This window comes from Manis pentadactyla, chromosome 9 (genome assembly GCF_030020395.1).
Source record: "Manis pentadactyla isolate mManPen7 chromosome 9, mManPen7.hap1, whole genome shotgun sequence".
NCBI lineage: Eukaryota > Metazoa > Chordata > Mammalia > Pholidota > Manidae > Manis > Manis pentadactyla.
Window position 1 is genome coordinate 63,043,947 of NC_080027.1, and position 17,798 is coordinate 63,061,744.

At 35.8% G+C, this 17,798-nt stretch overlaps 1 protein-coding gene and 1 pseudogene across 3 annotated transcripts in view; both read left to right on the forward strand.

Moving 5' to 3' along the window:
* LUZP2 (leucine zipper protein 2) overlaps positions 1-17,798 on the forward strand; it is a 493,734-nt gene that overhangs the window by 44,557 nt on the left and 431,379 nt on the right. The gene's annotated exons all lie outside the window — the stretch shown is intronic.
* Positions 10,287-11,043, forward strand: LOC118935996 (mirror-image polydactyly gene 1 protein-like; annotated as a pseudogene).

Here is a 17,798-nt window from a genome sequence, read left to right on the forward strand (position 1 = left end):
GTGTCACCAGTTTAGCTCTCCCTCACAGATTTGTGGTGAAGATCAGTGCAAAAGACTGCATTTATTTAGCAGTGAAACCTGAGGAGGTATATCCTTAGCTAGGGTTGCCTAATGTCATGAGGTTTCTGTTTCAAGTAAAAGAGGGAATCTTTATTACCTGTCTGTCCATGGCATTCCAGGAAGATGGGGCATGGCATTAAATATTATATAAGTGGACAATTACTTGTCATAATTGTTGGAAAAATTGTCAGAAAATATTGGGGGAAAGTTGGTTTGTATTTTTGAATGTCCATACATTTAACAAGTGAGATGATCATAGGAGATGGTTTAAATTTGTGTATAAGAAAATGGATGCTTTACAGAGAACTAGAAAATGTGTTTGATATATTTATAATATGAGGAATGAATTTATCAAAGGGATACATTGACTTATTCTAGCTACCTTAATAAACCTACTAGTATTTTTATGGGAAAACCATTGCAGATCATAGGTCACTTGCAAAAGTACTTGTGTCTGTGACCACACTTCTGGTAAAAGAGGTCACAGGTTTTGTGAATTTGGAGCTATTTCAAGGATTCCAAGGAAAATGAAGGGCTTCCCAGGATTTCATTTGAAAATAAGCTGTGAACACAGATGTAGCCCATGTGAACAGCAGTATTCCTGGGTAGCTAAATTCAGACATTGTTGAAGTAGATCATTTTAAATGAGACAAATTATATGACACTAAATGTTCATAACTAGCTAAAGCCACCTAAATGTTCATGTTGCTGTTTATGGTAGTTTTGGGTACATCACCTTGAATATTCAGTAAAACATAAAGAAACAAAATTTCTCCTATTTAGAATGGATGAGTAAGAAGGAGTCATTCTTTTCTGGATAGAAAAACTCTATAGGAACATACTGAAAGAAGAAAACCCACCTTTCAGTGAAATGTTTGATTTCAAAAGTGAGTCCTGCATGATGATTTTTTAAAATCTTCATACTATTACATAAAAATTTTAAATGGCTAGGGATTTGAGAACATTTATGTTCTCTATTACAGTGCTCTATGCAGTAACATGTCAGTCTCATTACCGTAACTCAAATGTACTAGTTCCTCTGATACTAATTACCAGAAATGATAGTGTGTGAGAAATATTTTTAAATAGAGCTTGTGTACATTTATGTATCAAAACCATAAATCCAAAGCAAATTTTGATGGATAGTTTTGAAGTTTCATTTTGTCTTATTTTTAAAACTACACCCTGGTATGTAAGAAATCAATGCTCACATTATTTCAAGTCTGACTAACAATAATACAAGAAAGGAACTGATTTTATTAGCTGGATAAGTTTCTGGAGCTGCTTAATAGAGAATTTAAATTTGAAAGAGTATTAGGATACCTTGTAGTCCATATCTGATGCATCTGAGTTCATCTGAGGCTTGAGGTGTCTCAGTGTGTATCAGATACCAATGCACCCTGACCACTTCTAGAAGCAAGGACTGTATTCCACTATTGAAAAATCTCTTTTTAATGGAAGAAACAGGTCCTTCCTGTAGATATCTTCCCTAACTGTCGCAACTTCTACATTAAGGCACAAAAATAAATATGGTTTTTAGTGCTTTAAACCTAAATAGAAATTATTTTATGTGTATTTGAGTGAAAAACTAAACTAATTGAGGGAAGTTGTAACTATTTCTTCTTGATATTTTGACTATAATTTTTCACGAGACTATTTTCAAAACCAGCTCTACTGTTACTTAGGATTAGAAAAAGTTTCCATAGAATACTAATTTGTATAATTTAGAAGAATATTCAATTTATAACATTCACAAATTGTGAAAGGAGTGTAATTAAATTTCCTGACAAGAGGATAATTTTGTTTTGTTTTTAAATCACATATTTGGATACTACAAAGATAAAGTAAAACAAAATATAATGTTAAATAATCCTTTGTTTAAAAGAGAGATCATAAGCTATGAAATTTTAAAACAAAATGACAATATGGTATATCTATACTATGAGATATTATTTGGCAATTTAAAGAATGAAGTACCAAAACATGTTACATGGATGGACTTTCAAAATATTATGCTAAGTGAAACAAGCCAGTTATGAAAGACCATATATTATATGATTCCATTTATGAAAATTTCTAGAATAGCCAAATCCATAAAATATAAATTAAGTTATTGGTTCTACATAGGGGCTAGAACTTGGGTTGGCAAGGAAGAATAGGGGAAACACTGCTAATAGGTTTAGTGTTTCTTTTTGGGGTGTTGGGGATGATTAGATTTAGATTGTAAAACCTGTTTTTAGATTATAAAGATTGTTGCACAATTCTGTTTTAATACTAAAAGATACTTTAAATGGGTGTATACTACAGTATATGAAATATGAAATGAATCTACAAAACTAAATAACAAGCACTCTATGTCAAAATGTGATTCAATCATAGTATTGCATTATGGGAAATGTACTTTCAGATCTATAAATACATTTAATTAATTAAACATTCAATTCAAGATTTGGAGCAAAATAACAAAATCATAACAGGGTGAAAAAATAATAAAGGTAAAGGAAAAAATAAATGAAATAGAGAACAACAAAAGAGATTGTTTAAAAAATTATAAATTCCTAGGAAAAATATGTATTACTAGAATTAGCTCAAGAATAAATAAAAGTTTTGACTAAACCAGTAAGTCTGAAGAAATTGAGAAATGGGATTTAAATATGTCACCCTTCCCATCTCCATTAAAAACAAATACAAAAAACAACACAAATATAACAGCCCTGGACAGCTTTACATTCAGATTCTACCATACTTTTCAAGAGTAGTTAATTCTTACATTATGCAGGCCCTGCCAGGAAATAGAAAGAAACACAAAAGCTAATCAACTTACGTTATGAGACTAGTGTAATGTAGTGGACAAAGCAAGATAAGGAAAACTAAAGAAAGAAAAACTGAAGGCTCATTTTCCTTCCAAAATAGACAAAATATCACTAAAAAAAGCTTATACAAAAATCGTAATGGGGGGAACCAAGATGGCGGCGTGAGTAGAGCAGCGGAAATCTCCTCCCAAAACCACATATATTTCTGAAAATAAAACAAAGAAAACTCTTCCTAAAAGAAAGATCAGAAGACACAGGACAACAGCCAGACCACATCCACACCTGCGAGAAACCAGCGCCTGGTGAAAGGGGTAAGATATAAGCCACAGCCCGGCGGGACCCGAGCGCCCCTCACACCAGCTCCCGGCGGGAGGAGAGGAGTTGGAGTGGGGAGGGAGAGGGAGCCCAGGACTGCCGCTAATCACCCAGCCCTAGCCATCCACACCAGAGCACAGACACATAGTGCATGCGTGGGGTGCTGGAAACTAGGGAAACAGGATAACGAGTGCTTTATGGAAGTCTTAAAGGACAGGGACCCGAGTGCCCGACAGAAGCGTCCTGGGACACTTACTCCAGCAGCAGGGAATCTGGGGATCTCTGAGCACTCTAACCCCCTAGGCAGCAGGGAGCATGGAGGTCCCTCACAGAGATAAAAAGCCTCCTGGCCGTTCCCACTCCAACACGGATCCACCATATCAGAGCAGCGGCATGAGGCAGGCCACGCCCACAGCAACAGTGGAGATAAACTCCATAGCAGCCGGGAAATACACAGAACTCCCAACAGAAAGGACCCAAGGAGGACAACACCAAGACACAAAATAATTAAAATGGCAAAGATCAAGGACAAGGAAAGAGTTTTAAAGGCAGCTAGAGAGAAAAAGGACACCTATAAAGGAAAACCCATCAGGCGATCATCAGACTTCTCAACAGAAACCTTACAGGCCAGAAGAGAATGGCATGATATATTTAATGCAATGAAACAGAAGGGCCTTGAATCAAGGATACTGTATCCACCACAATTATCATTTAAATATGATGGAGGGATTAAACAATTCCCAGACAAGCAAAAGTTGAGAGAATTTGCTTCCCACAAATCACCTCTACAGGGTATTCTAGAGGGACTGTTCTAGACAGGAGCACTCCTATGACTAAACAGATGTCACCAGAGAAAATAAAATCACAGCAAAGAAAGCAGACCAACCAAATACTAACTAAAGGTAAAAAAAATAAAATCAACTACCCACTAAAAGCAGTTAAAGGAAACACGAAAGAGGACAGAATAAAACAACCAATATATAAAGAATGGAGGAGGAAGAATAAGAAGGGAGAGAAGAAAAGAATCTCCAGACAGTGAATATAACAGTTCAATAAGCGAGCTAAGTTAGGCAGTAAGATACTAAAGATGCTAACCTTGAACCTTTGGTAACCATGAATCTAAAGCCTGCAATGGCAATAAGTACATATCTTTCAATAGTCACCCTAAATGTAAATGGACTGAATGCACCAATCAAAAGACAAAGATTAATAGAATGGATAAAAAAGCAAGACCCATATATATGATGCTTACAAGAAACTCACCTCAAACCCAAAGACATGCACAGACTAAAAGTCAAGGGATGGAAAAACATATTTCAGGCAAACAAGAGAGAGAAGAAAGCAGGGGTTTCAGTACTAGTATCAGACAAAATAGACTTCAAAACACAGAAAGTAACAAGAGATAAAGAAGGACTTTACATAATGATAAAGGGCTCAGTCCAACAAGAGGATATAACCATTCTAAATATATATGCACCCAACACAGGAGCACCAGCATATGTAAAAAAATACTAACAGAACTAAAAGAGGAAATAGAATGCAATGCATTCATTTTAGGAGACTTTAACACACCTCTCACCCAGATCCACTAGGTAGAAAATAAGTAAGGACATGGAGGCACTGAACAACACACTAGAACAGATGGACCTAATAGACATCTACAGAACTCTACATCCAAAAGAAACAGGATACACATTCTTCTCAAGTGCACATGGAACATTCTCCAGAATAGACCACATACTAGCTCACAAAAAGAGCCTAAGTAAATTCCAACAGATTGAAATTCTACCAAACAACTTTTCAGGCCACAAAGGTATAACACTAGAAATAAATTGTACAAAGAAAACAAAAAGGCTCACAAACACATGGAGGCTTACCAACATGCTCCTAAATAATCAATGGATCAACAAACAAATTAAAATAGAGTTCAAGGAATATATGGAAACAAATGACAACAACAACACTAAGCCCCAACTTCTGTGGGACACAGTGAAAGAAGTCATAAGAGGAAAGTATATAGCGATCTAGGCACACTTGAAGAAGGAAGAACAATCCAAAATGAATAGTCTAACATCATAATTATCAAAATTGGAAAAAGAAGAACAAATGAGGCATGAAGTCAGCAGAAGGAGGGACATAATAAAGTTTAGAGAAGAAATAAACAAAAATGAGAAGAATAAAACAATAGAAAAAATCAATGAAACCAAGAGCTGGTTATTTGAGAAAATAAACAAAATAGATATGCCTCTAGCCAAACTTACTAAGAGAAAAAGAGAATCAACACACATCATCAGAATCAGAAATGAGAATGGAAAAATCACGACAGACTCCACAGAAATACAAAGAATTATTTAAGACTACTATGAAAACCTATATGCCAACAAGCCGGAAAACCTAGAAGAAACGGACAACTTCCTAGAAAAATACAACCTTCCAAGACTGACCAAGGAAGAAACACAAAACTTAAACAAACCAATTATGAGCTAAGAAATTGAAACGGTAATCAAAAAACTACCCAAGAACAAAACCCCCGGGCCAGAAGGATTTACCTCGGAATTTTATCAGACATACAGAGAAGACATAATACCTATTCTCCTTAAAGTTTTCCAAAAAATAGAAGAGGAGGGAATATTCCTAAACTCATTCTATGGAGCCAGTATCACCCTAATACCAAAACCAGGCAAAGACCCCAACAAAAAAGAAAATTGCAGACCAATAACCCTGATGAACATAGATGCAAAAATACTCAACAAAATATTAGCAAACCGAATTCAAAAATACATCAAGAGGATAATACACCATGACCAAGTGGGATTCATCTCAGGGATGCAAGGATGGTACAACATTCGAAAATCCATCAACATCATCCACCACATCAACAAAAAGAAGGACAAAAACCACATGATCATCTCCATAGATGCTGAAAAAGCATTTGACAAAATTCAACATCCATTCATGAAAAAACTCTCAGCAAAATGGGTATATAGAGGGCAAGTACCTCAACATAATAAAGGCCATATATGACAAATCCACAGCCAAGATCATACTGAACAGCGAGAAGCTGAAAGCTTTTCCTCTGAGATCGGGAACAAGACAGGGATGCCCACTCTCCCCACTGTTACTCAACATAGTACTGGAAGTCCTAGCCATGGCAATTAGAAAAAACAAAGAAATACAAGAAGTCCAGATTGGTAAAGAAGAAGTTAAACTGTCACTATTTGCAGATGACATGATATTATACATAAAAAACCCTAAAGACTCCACTCCAAAACTACTAGATCTGATATCAGAATTCAGCAAAGATGCAGGTTACAAAATTAACACAGAGAAATCTGTGGCTTTCCTTTACTCTAACAATGAACCACTAGAAAGAGAAATCAGGAAAACAACTCCATTCAAAATTACATCAAAAAGAATAAAATACCTAGGAATAAACCAAACCAAGGAAGTGAAAGACCTATACCCTAAATAATACAAGACACTCTTAAGAAAAATTAAAAGGGAAACTAACAAATGGAAACATCCCATGCTGTTGGCTAGGAAGAATTAATATCGTCAAAGCGGCCATCCTGCCCAAAGCAATATACAGATTTGATGCAATCCCTATCAAATTATCAGCAACATTCTTCAATGAACTGTAACAAGTAGTTCAAAAATTCATATGGAAATGCCAAAGACCCCAAATAGCCAAAGCAATCCTGAGAAGGAAGAATAAAGTAGTGGGTATCTCACTCCCCAACTTCAAGCTCTACTACAAAGCCATAGTAATCAAGACAATTTGGTACTGTTACAAGAACAGAGCCACAGACCAGTGGAACAGATTAGAGACTCCAGACATTAACCCAAACATACATGGTCAATTAATATTTGATAAAGGAGCCATGGACATACAATGGGGAAATGACAGTCTCTTCAACAGATGGTGCTGGCAAAACTGGACAGCTACATGTAATAGAATGAAACTGGATCACTATCTAACCCCATATACAAAAGTAAATTCAAAATAGATCAAAGACCTGAATGTAAGTCATGAAACCATAAAACTCTTAGAAAAAAACATAGGCAAAAATCTCTTAGACATAAACATGAATGACCTCCTCTTGAACATATCTCCCCGGGCAAGGAAAACAAAAGCAAAAATGAACAAGTGTGATTATATGAAGCTGAAAATCTTCTATACAGCAAAAGACATCATCAATAGAACAAAAAGGTACCCTACATTATGGGAGAATATATTCATAAATGACAGATCCGATAGAGGCTTGACATCCAAAATATATAAAGAGCTCACCCACCTCAACAAACAAAAAACAAATAATCCAATTAAAAAATGGACAGAGGAACTGAACACTTTTTCAAAAAAGAAATTCAGATGGCCAACAGACACACAAAAAGATGCTCCACATCGCTAATTATCAGAGAAATGCAAATTTAAAACACAATGAGATATCACCTCACACCATTAAGGATGCCTACCATCCAAAAGACAAACAACAACAAATGTTGGTGAGGTTGTGGAGAAAGGGGAACCCTCCTACACTGCTGGTGGGAATGTAAATTAGTTTAACCATTGTGGAAAGCAGTATGGAGGTTTCTCAAAATGCTCAAAATAGACTTACTGTTGGACCCAGGAATTCCACTCCTAGGAATTTACCCTAAGAACGCAGCACTCAAGTTTGAAAAAGACAGATGCACCCCTATGTTTATCGCAGCACTATTTACAATAGCCAAGAATTGGAAGCAACCTAAGTGTCCATCAGTAGATGAATGGATAAAGAAGATGTGGTAAATATACACAATGGAACATTATTCAGCCTTAAGAAGAAAACAAATCCTACCATTTGCAAAAACATGGATGGAGCTAGAGGGTATTATGCTCAGTGAAATAAGCCAAGTGGAGAAAGAGAAATACCAAATTATTTCACTCATTTGTGGAGTAGAAGAACAAAGGAAAAACTGAAGGAACAAAACAGCAGCATAATCACAGAACCCAAGAATGCACTAACAGTTACCAAAGGGAAAGGGACTGGGGAGGATGGGTGCATAGAGAGGGATAAGGGGGGGAAGAAGAAAGGGGGTATTATGAGTATCATACATAATGTGGGGAGTGGAAGAAAAGGGAGGGCTGAGCAACACAGAGACAACAAGTAGTGATTGTATAACATTTTGCTATGCTGACGGACAGTGACTGTAATGGGGTTTTTTGGGGGACTTAGTATAGGGGAGAGCCTAGTAAACATAATATTCTTCATGTAATTGTAGATTAATGATAACAAAAAAAAAAGGGACAGGAAAGGGGGTTTACTCCCTGATAGGATAAAACTAAGTGCGAATCAACAATTAATGCATGCTTTACATATCCTTAAGTTTGATCTTTCAAAGGGTGTCAGATGATCAGCTATGGAAGTACATTTTTCTGATAATATTCCTTTCTCTTAAAAAAAAAAAGCAGTTCCTGTGTGGTGATCTCCAATAGGTTCTTCACAATGGTATAAAGGTCATATCGAAGTGTGGGCAAAGGGTTTGTTTGTGTTTATACAGAGGATCAAAGCCTAATTTGGCTACCCAGAAAATGAATTAAGATACGATATGAAGAAAAACTTCCAACATCAACATCCTCTGGAAGAGTCATTCCAGAAGATGATCATCAGAAAACTTCAACAAAATCCTGGCGCTGCTGCAGTTGTAGCTGCAGTCATCCCACCAGTTCCTGCACTTGCCATTGGAATGAAGAAGGAGATATCTAAGCTGGCCTGTGCATACAGTAAAACAACAAATTTGACTGGATCTATACTGTAGGAACTCAACCAAGAATTAGGAGAAGTGCAAGTTGCAGTGCTCCAAAATCGTGCGACTATAGACTATCTTCTGTTAAAAGAACACATGGGATGTGAACAGTTCCCAGGAATGTGTTGTTTTAATTTGTCTGATTTTTCTCAAACTATTCAGTCAATTAGGCAATATCCATCATATCACTGATAAGTTTTCACAAATGCCTAGGGTACCTAACTGATTTCCTTGGTTTCACTGGATATGGCTGGTAATTGTTGGTCTGCTTTTGTTATGTAGCTGTATTCCTATTATGTTAATGTGTGTATGTAATTTAATTAGTAGTTTAAAACCTATACAAGCTTATGTTACTCTACAAGAAGATAGGTCAAAGAAATAATCTTCCCATGTTCTCTTCCGTCTGCTACTTCTATAGCTTTTCTTCTTCCTTCCTAATTACAACCCTAATGTAGAATTCGTGCCTCATATCGAAAATTACCGAGTATCGTAATTCTTCCAAGTGGTAAAGATACCTCAAGACAAATGCTGGGCATAGAAGCCACAGGGCATAAATCTGCAAAGAAGTAAAAAGCTAACCTTTTCAAAGAATGTTGCTTCTCTCTCACTTACCAACTTTACATTTCTGTGTATGGCCCCGGAAGATGACTGGTTAGCCAGAGACGGGTAAGATTCCTCAAGGGAGGAACAACCTAAGACAGGCACAGTTGCAGTGGGGCCATCAGGTGAGAAATTGGGGACCAACAGAGGTGAGGCTTAGAACCTCACCCCCCCTCTTTCGAGAGAAATCTTCTGCATCCGTGGATGTTTTGTTGCCCTTGTCTAACTTGGATTAATACTTAGTCTATAGGCACAGACCTGATCATCTACATTTGCCCTCTTACAGCACTAAATTATGTTTTCTACCTTTATCTTGCATCTACCTACCACCTCAGCATTTTATTAAAAAATAATAATAATAATAATAAGGGAGAAATGTGGGATTCACATATAAATCAAGTATAAAAATCAAACGAATAATCATATCTGACTTGATTGTTTATAGTTCATGATCTGTGATCAAAACCGAAAGTTTCTGTGATATGACTGCCCTTGCACTGTTCACCATGTAAGAACTTATTCACTATGTAAGACCTTGTTCCCCATTTAAGAACTTGTTTGTTATGCTTCAGAAGATTGGAGACTGTTGAGATATAGGCTGGGGTTGATTAATGACTGTGCATTGAGTCCCCTATACAGAATTTTATTGTTGTTAACAACCATTTGATCAACAAATATGAGAGATGCCCTCTCAAAAAAAAAAGAAGTACACAGCCAGATGAGCAACCGTCTATGAATTCTAAGGGAAGCATGCATCGGAAATCCAATGAATTAGTTAATGACGCCACATATGAGAACACAGAATCGCCAGGGCAGAAATCAAGGAGTTTTCCTTATCCAGGTGATAAGACAGCTTACTCCACTACTGAAAAATCCAACATTAGGGAACATAGGAATAATGCTTTGCATTATGAATTTATGATTCCTTCTCAAGTTACTTCAGACTTAAATAAAGAGAAAACAATGACATTTCTTCTTAAAGAGTAGGACATTCTCAGGACAAGCAATAAAATGTTTCAAGAAAAACTGACTAAATATAAAGAACAGAGAAAACTAAAGCTTAAGCTGGAACTCCAAGAGAAAGCAATAGAAGCTCAAATTGCTGAAAAGACAGCAGCACTGGTTGAAGAAGGGTATTTTGCACAGAGAGAACGTGATGAAGCTATTATGTCTCAACTATGGTTGGCCAATGAGGAGCGAGCTGAAGCCATTGCATGAGCCAAGAATATGGAAATGTCTCTAAAAGTGCTAGAAAATATTAACCCTGAAGAAATTGCAGGTATTACTGAAAAGAATAAACAATGCAGACACTAGGATAGCTATTAAGAAGAATGGAGCTATAATTGTGGATAGAATCTACCAGACCAAGGAATGTAAAAAGAGAATAATTGCAGAAGAAATGAATGCAGTGATAAAGGAATGAGATGCTGCTTTGTCACAGGTAATAACTGCATGTGTCTTATTCTGAAAGGCAAATACCATTTTCCCCTCTTTCTTTATCGTTAAAAAATGACCTTTCCCCATATATTCTTAATTCAACTTAGTGTTTAGCATAGGTCAATACCACAATGTTTAGATATGTTGAAATAATCACATATTTTGTTACACCTTCAAATATGTACATCCTAGTAATAAAACTGCTCACTTGTTATAATTTATATTCTTTAAAGTAAAAAAATATACTGGACAATTTTATGCATGCAACTAGGAAAGTAAAGCTGCAAAAATTCTGTTGGCTCTTGACATACCTGAGGAGAATATTCTACTTGCTCCTGCCCACAGAGGAGGCTAAACATGGGGGGTATTCTGCCAGCAAATGGCTTCAGCAGCTCACCTGATGGGCAATGGCCAGGCTAGGAATTGAGGTTCTCCTTCCTTTTTGGTGCCCACACTTAGTTATGAACACTTTCCCTGAATATAAGGCCAGTGTTACTCTCTGTTAGTCTCCATATGATCTGTTGCATACTTCGGTGTTACTCCTGCACTCCTGAATGTTTATTCCTATCTGATCATTCCTGGAGAGCAGCAATGGACTCCTAGAAGACAAAATTTTTACCTTGATATATAACATCAGGATATAGAAAATAAGCCCAGATGAGATTTCTGGGGGAGCAAAAAACAGGGATGACTCCAGGCAGATGTTACTTGCCTACTGTTACCACTCTGATTGAGTGCCACACCTATAGGGGCAATCTCAGTACAGGAACAACATCCATTCTTACCTACTGCATTCTTACAACAGCTAATATTCTTTTTAAAACAAAAACCAGTTCTATGGCTCTAATAGAATTGACTGAAGGGTGTAAAATGGGAGGGTTTACAACTCCCCAGTTACTTCCCATGGTACTTGGAATTAAAATTCCAAACTCCTTACCCTGGCTTACAGTGTGACTCAGTCCCTGTTGTCTCTCTGACCTCAACCCACTTCTCCTCCTTGCTTGCTACTCTCTAGCTATGCTGTCTAAACATCTACTTCTCCACTCAAAACCTTTACACAGTTTTTTCCTCTTCCTGAGATGCTCTTACCCTGATCTTCACCTGGCTGGCTCCATCTTGTCATTCACATCTTGGTTACATGTCTCTTCTCAAAGAGAATTTCTCTGACTATCCACTCTAAGTAGCCATCCAGTCACCCTCTATCACCTGGTCCTGTTTTAACTCTTTTCATAGTCCTTACCACTGTCTGCTATGGTCTGGATTGTTCACTGTATCTCATTCCCCAGAGAATGTAATCTCCAAGAAGACAGGAACTTCTGACTTGCCTACAGCTCTAGCCCCCATGCCTGGAACATCCTGGGACCCCAGATGACACTCAGTAAAGATTGTCAGATGTTCAAATGATGTTACAATAAGTGTTGTCTCATTGTCACCAAAATGAATTACAAGAATGGGTAGTCACTTATTCACTATGTAAGAACTTGTTCACCATGTAAGAACTTGTTCATTATGCTTCAGAAGATTGGAGACTGTTGAGAATTAGGCTTGGGGTTGATTAATGATTGTACATTGAGTCCCCTATACAGAATTTTATTGTTGTTAACAACCATTTGATCAATAAATATGAGAGATGCCCTCTCAAAAAAAAAAAAAGAAAAGGCACACAATCATATCAATAGATGTAGAAAAAGCATTTTGTTTTGATCAGTACCCCATCATGATAAAGATTCACAATAAGTTAGGAATAGAGAGGAACTTTCTCTATTTAATAAAGGACATCCACAGAAAACCTACAGCTAACATCATACATAATGGTGGAAAATTTAAAGCTTTTACATTAATGTCTGTAACAAGACAGGGATGTGTCTTCCACCACTCCTTTTTCAACATTATCCTGCAAGTTCTTGATAAAACAGTAAACAAATTCAAATAAAAGTTGGACAGATTGGGAAGGAATAATAAAACTGTCTCATGTTTCTGTTCACAGATGACATGACTATGTACAAAATCCAAAATAACCCACAAAAAAATGAACTAATAAGCAATTAGTGCTATATCACAGTTACAGTATACAAAGTTAATATATATAAACCAGTCACTTTCCTATATACCAGCAATGAACAAGTGGATTTGGAATTAAAAACATAATACCATTTACATTAGCAACCCCCCATGCAAATAAATACTTAAGTATAAATCTAAAAAAAAGACATGTACAAGATCAGTATGAAGAAAACTACAAAAACTTGATGAATAAAATCAAAGAGCTAAATAAATAGAAAGACATCCCATGTTCATAGATAGGAGACTAAATATTCTTAAGAAGTCTGTTCTTCCTAAATTGATCTATAGATTCAGTGCAATTTCAATCAAAATTACTACAGGTTATTTTACAGATGTCAATAAACTGATGAAATGAGATATGGAGAGTCAAAAGACCCAGAAGAGCCAATACAATATTGAAGGAACAGAACAAAGACTGACACTATCCAAGTTTAAAACTACTATAAAGCTATAGTAGTCCAGACAGTATAGTATTGGTGAAAGAATGTACAAATTGATCACTAGAACAGAATAGAGATCCCATAATTTGACCCACATAAATATAGCCAAATCATTGTAGACAAAGGAGAAAAGACAAAGCAATGGAGCAAATATAGTCTTTTCAATAAGTGGTCTGGAAAAACTGGATGTCCACATGCAAAAAAGAAAATTGGAGAGAAATCTTACACTCTTCACAAAAACTAACTCCAAGCATGATCTATGGAAGAAGAAATTGATAAGATGGGCTTCAATAAAATAAAAAATTTATGCTCTGTGAAAGACAATGTTAAGAGAATGAGAGAGAAGCCACAGCCTGGGATTAAATATTTGCAAAAGACACACGTAATAAAAGACTGTTATCCAAACATAAGGAACTCTTAGAACTCAGGAATAAAAAAACAGACAATCTGGTTAAAAAATGGGCCAAAGACCTTGACAAACACGTCACCAAAGAAGATACATGAACAACAAACAAGCGCATAGAAAGTCGTTCCACATCATACTTCATTAGGAGAATGCAAACTAAAACATCAATGAGATACCACTGCACACACTTAGAGTGGTGTTTGGTGACCATACCCAATGCTGAGGAAGATGAGGAGCCACAGGAACTCTCATTACTTTCTGATGGAGTCCAAAATGGTATAGCCACTTTGGATGAAAGCTTAGCAGCTTCTCACAAAACTAAACATACTCTTACCATACAGTACAACAATCATACTCTTTAGTATTCAAACAAAGGAATTGAAGTTATGTCTATACAAAAACTTGGATACAGATGTTTATAGCAACTTGTTTCATAATTGCTAGCACTTGGAGGCAATCAAGATGTCCTCAATAAGCAAACTGTGGTACATACAGACAATGGAATTTGATTCAGTGGTAAAAATAAATGAGCTGCCAACTCATAAAAAGACATGGAAGAACTTTAAATGCACATTACTAAGTGAAAGATGCCAATCTGAAAAGGCTACACATACTGTGTGATTCCAGTTATGTGACATTCTGTTAAGACAAAACTATTAAAATATAAAATGATCAGTAGTTGCCACAGAGTTTAGGGGGATGGGAATGGAAGGCTAAATAGGAAGAATACAGAGGATATTTAGGGCAGTGAAAATATTCTGTATGATACCATGGTGATGGGTACATGTCAGTATATATTTATCCAATCCCATAAAATATATAATACTAAGAGTAAACCATAATGTAAACTTTGGACTTTGGGTGGTTATGATATGTTAATGTAGATTAGTGAACTGTAACAAAAGTACCACTCTAGTTGGGGATGTGGACAATGAAGGAGTCTATATATGTATAGGGGTTAGGATATGTAAGAAGTCTATGCACATTTCACCTTTTAGATTGTGTATCTAAAACTGACCCCCAAAATAAAGTCTTAAGAAACAATTTAAAAAAATCTTTTTTCATATATGCTTTACTTGGGTAAGCCATTGTCCTTAGTGACAACTTCTGTCTGTGAGTAATGATGAGTAAAACTGCCATTTTAATGAGTGTCCTCTAATTTTCTTGGGGCTAAAAAGACCTTGAAAGTATTTCTCTGTATAGTTCTGAGGAAGAAAGCCTTTGTTCAGGCCATGCGAGGGAACTGTTTTCCCTCCTGGTACATTTGCTCTGTTGTGCGCAGAAGACTGGGAGTTTGATGTTTGCTTTTCTTTGTAAATGTGATGCCAAAGTGCTGATAGCTAAGTTGTAACTCCTATATCCAGTCAAAGGTGCCAAGAGAGAAGATGTGAAAATCATAATTTGAAAACTGCAAATGCAGAAAACTGAAATCATGTGGGTAGAGAGAGTCCTATTTTCTTATGAGCTGTTTCTTCATTGTTATATTAATTTATGTATGGTATGGTTTTAATTGTATCCAGTGGAATACAGTGCAAAACTGAAGAAAATATTGTCTTACGTGTTTCAGAATGAAATAATTTCATAAAGTATTCTTTAACATTAATAGATTTAAGTATTAGTTATCCTCAAATATTTTTATACCTGATAAGAGTTAAGAAATATTACTCTATAATATTTGCCTATAATTTTAAAACTTCAATTTGTCTTATAATAATGATAAAATTGCCTTATAAATTTTTTTCACTTTCAGTACAACCTATTATAATGTCCTTTGAAAATAAAATTTAATTTCTAGATCTTTCTAACTACTGAGAAAATTCCCAGCATTTCTGTCAACAATTACTTAATTAATGATAACTGTTAATGATTGATTAAATGACATCCAGATAGAAAGTTTGTGGTTTTATGACATAAAGCACTGGACATTAGCTATTCAGACTTTTAGGTTAGGATTAATAGATTAAGAGTCAAACAAGTGTGCAACAGGCTATATTGTAAATGGACCAATTCTAGAATTATCACTAAAGTTCATCTTATTCAAGTTGGGAGGCACATAATAGCAAAACTGGGAGATGTAGTTTTCTAGTAGCAGGTTAGAAAAACATTTTATAACCTTTGTCATAAATGTAGTAAGACATCGTTGAAACTGGTTTCTCAGAAAACTATTATGGTCTTATGAGGCATAACATACTGTGTTCAGAGGAAAGTAAGTGAAGCTCATACTTTGCTAGTGAAGCTCTCTTCGGTGCGCTGGGTGGATTTGGTTGCTGGATTATAAGAACAACGAACCTAGACTGAGCACATTCAAGTTAATTCAAAACACATTATCTCGATGAATAGATGAAAAAACTAAGTATATTTTGCCTAAAGTGTAGAAGATTTAGAAGAAATATAGAAGACAGTCTCAATAATTGGAAAATAGTATATAGAAGAAGGGTTTACTCATCTGCAGAAATGGAACAGAACAATAAGGATACCTAACTCAGGACTTTTGTATGAAAAAGTACATAATATATATAAACTGTTATTTAGTAAATCCTAAACAAATATTCTACTGCTGTTAAACTTGTATATATCCTTCCATTTTGCACAAAGGAAAAATACCCAAACAGTAAAATTCTCAAGTGCAACCAGTCGTCCTACAAATATTGTATTCACACTACTCTAAAATACAATAAATTTTAGAGGACTGAACTCACCCTCTCTCTCCCACCTCTGATAATATTCATAAAACAATAGAGTCCTTGGCATCTAATTATCTAAAAGTTGAAGTCAGAGTCTATTTCAACAATCTATGAAACAAATACACTCAGTTCAAACACAGCACTCAAATAACTGGCTGGAGTCGTCCTGAAAAAGACACACTATCCCAAACTGGTTATCTTTACTCCACTTTGAGCTTTGAGTCTTTGTGAACTGATTCAGCTACATGTTAGTGTAGTGTTGTTCAGTCTCTTTGTGAGTGGTTGATGGTGTTTTTCACCTAAAAAATATCTTAATTACAGTTTCAATAGGATCAAATTCTAAACTAACACTACGAATTTGAAATTAACAAGAAAGATCACAGATGCATTTTCACCCTTGCTCTCCCCCCACCCCAAACAGGGTTCAAAATTTGAAAATAATGCTTCATTGTGTATTTGTTGGTTATTATGGCTTGAAAGTTTTCTTAAGAACTGTTTTCTTAATTTTTCATTGTTATCGATAAAATACTCATCAGTTTAACAATTTATGAAGCTGCATTGTAAGGTGGATGATAAAATAAGTATCTAGTACCTTCTCTCTAGGACCTAGTCTAGTAGGAGAAGCTAAGCTTACAAATATCGCTATGTCAAGGATGATTTTGGCATAGCATATCAAGAAAAAATAGTTATACAGATTCAGAGAGAGGGAAGGAAATGCATTTACTTAAGAAATACTTCGTAAGGGATGTGCTGTATGAAGGATCCATCAATTAAGTTGAAGATGGAGGATAACATCCCAGAGAGGTAGGAGAGATGCAATACTCTCAACAAATTGCAGTACAGGAAAGTTGTTTGTCTGGAAAACTAATAGCATAGTGGAAATAAACGTATTTTTATACTGATTAGATTATTTTCATTTCTATCCTCATTTACATGGTTTAAACGTGGTGTACATGACCTTAAATGATTTTGCTCCAACCCCATCTTTTGTCACTTCCTTTCTTTCTTGCACTCATACACGTTCTGGCCTCTTGGTACTAATTTAATTTTCCCAGCTCTTCTCCAGAAACTTCCAGGCTCTTTTTAGTCTTACGTTTGTTAACATCTCTCCCTGGAATACTCTATATTTTCTTCCAGCCCCTTCACTCGGCCTTCCTTATCTGTTTATGTCTTATCTTAGCTACCATTTCCC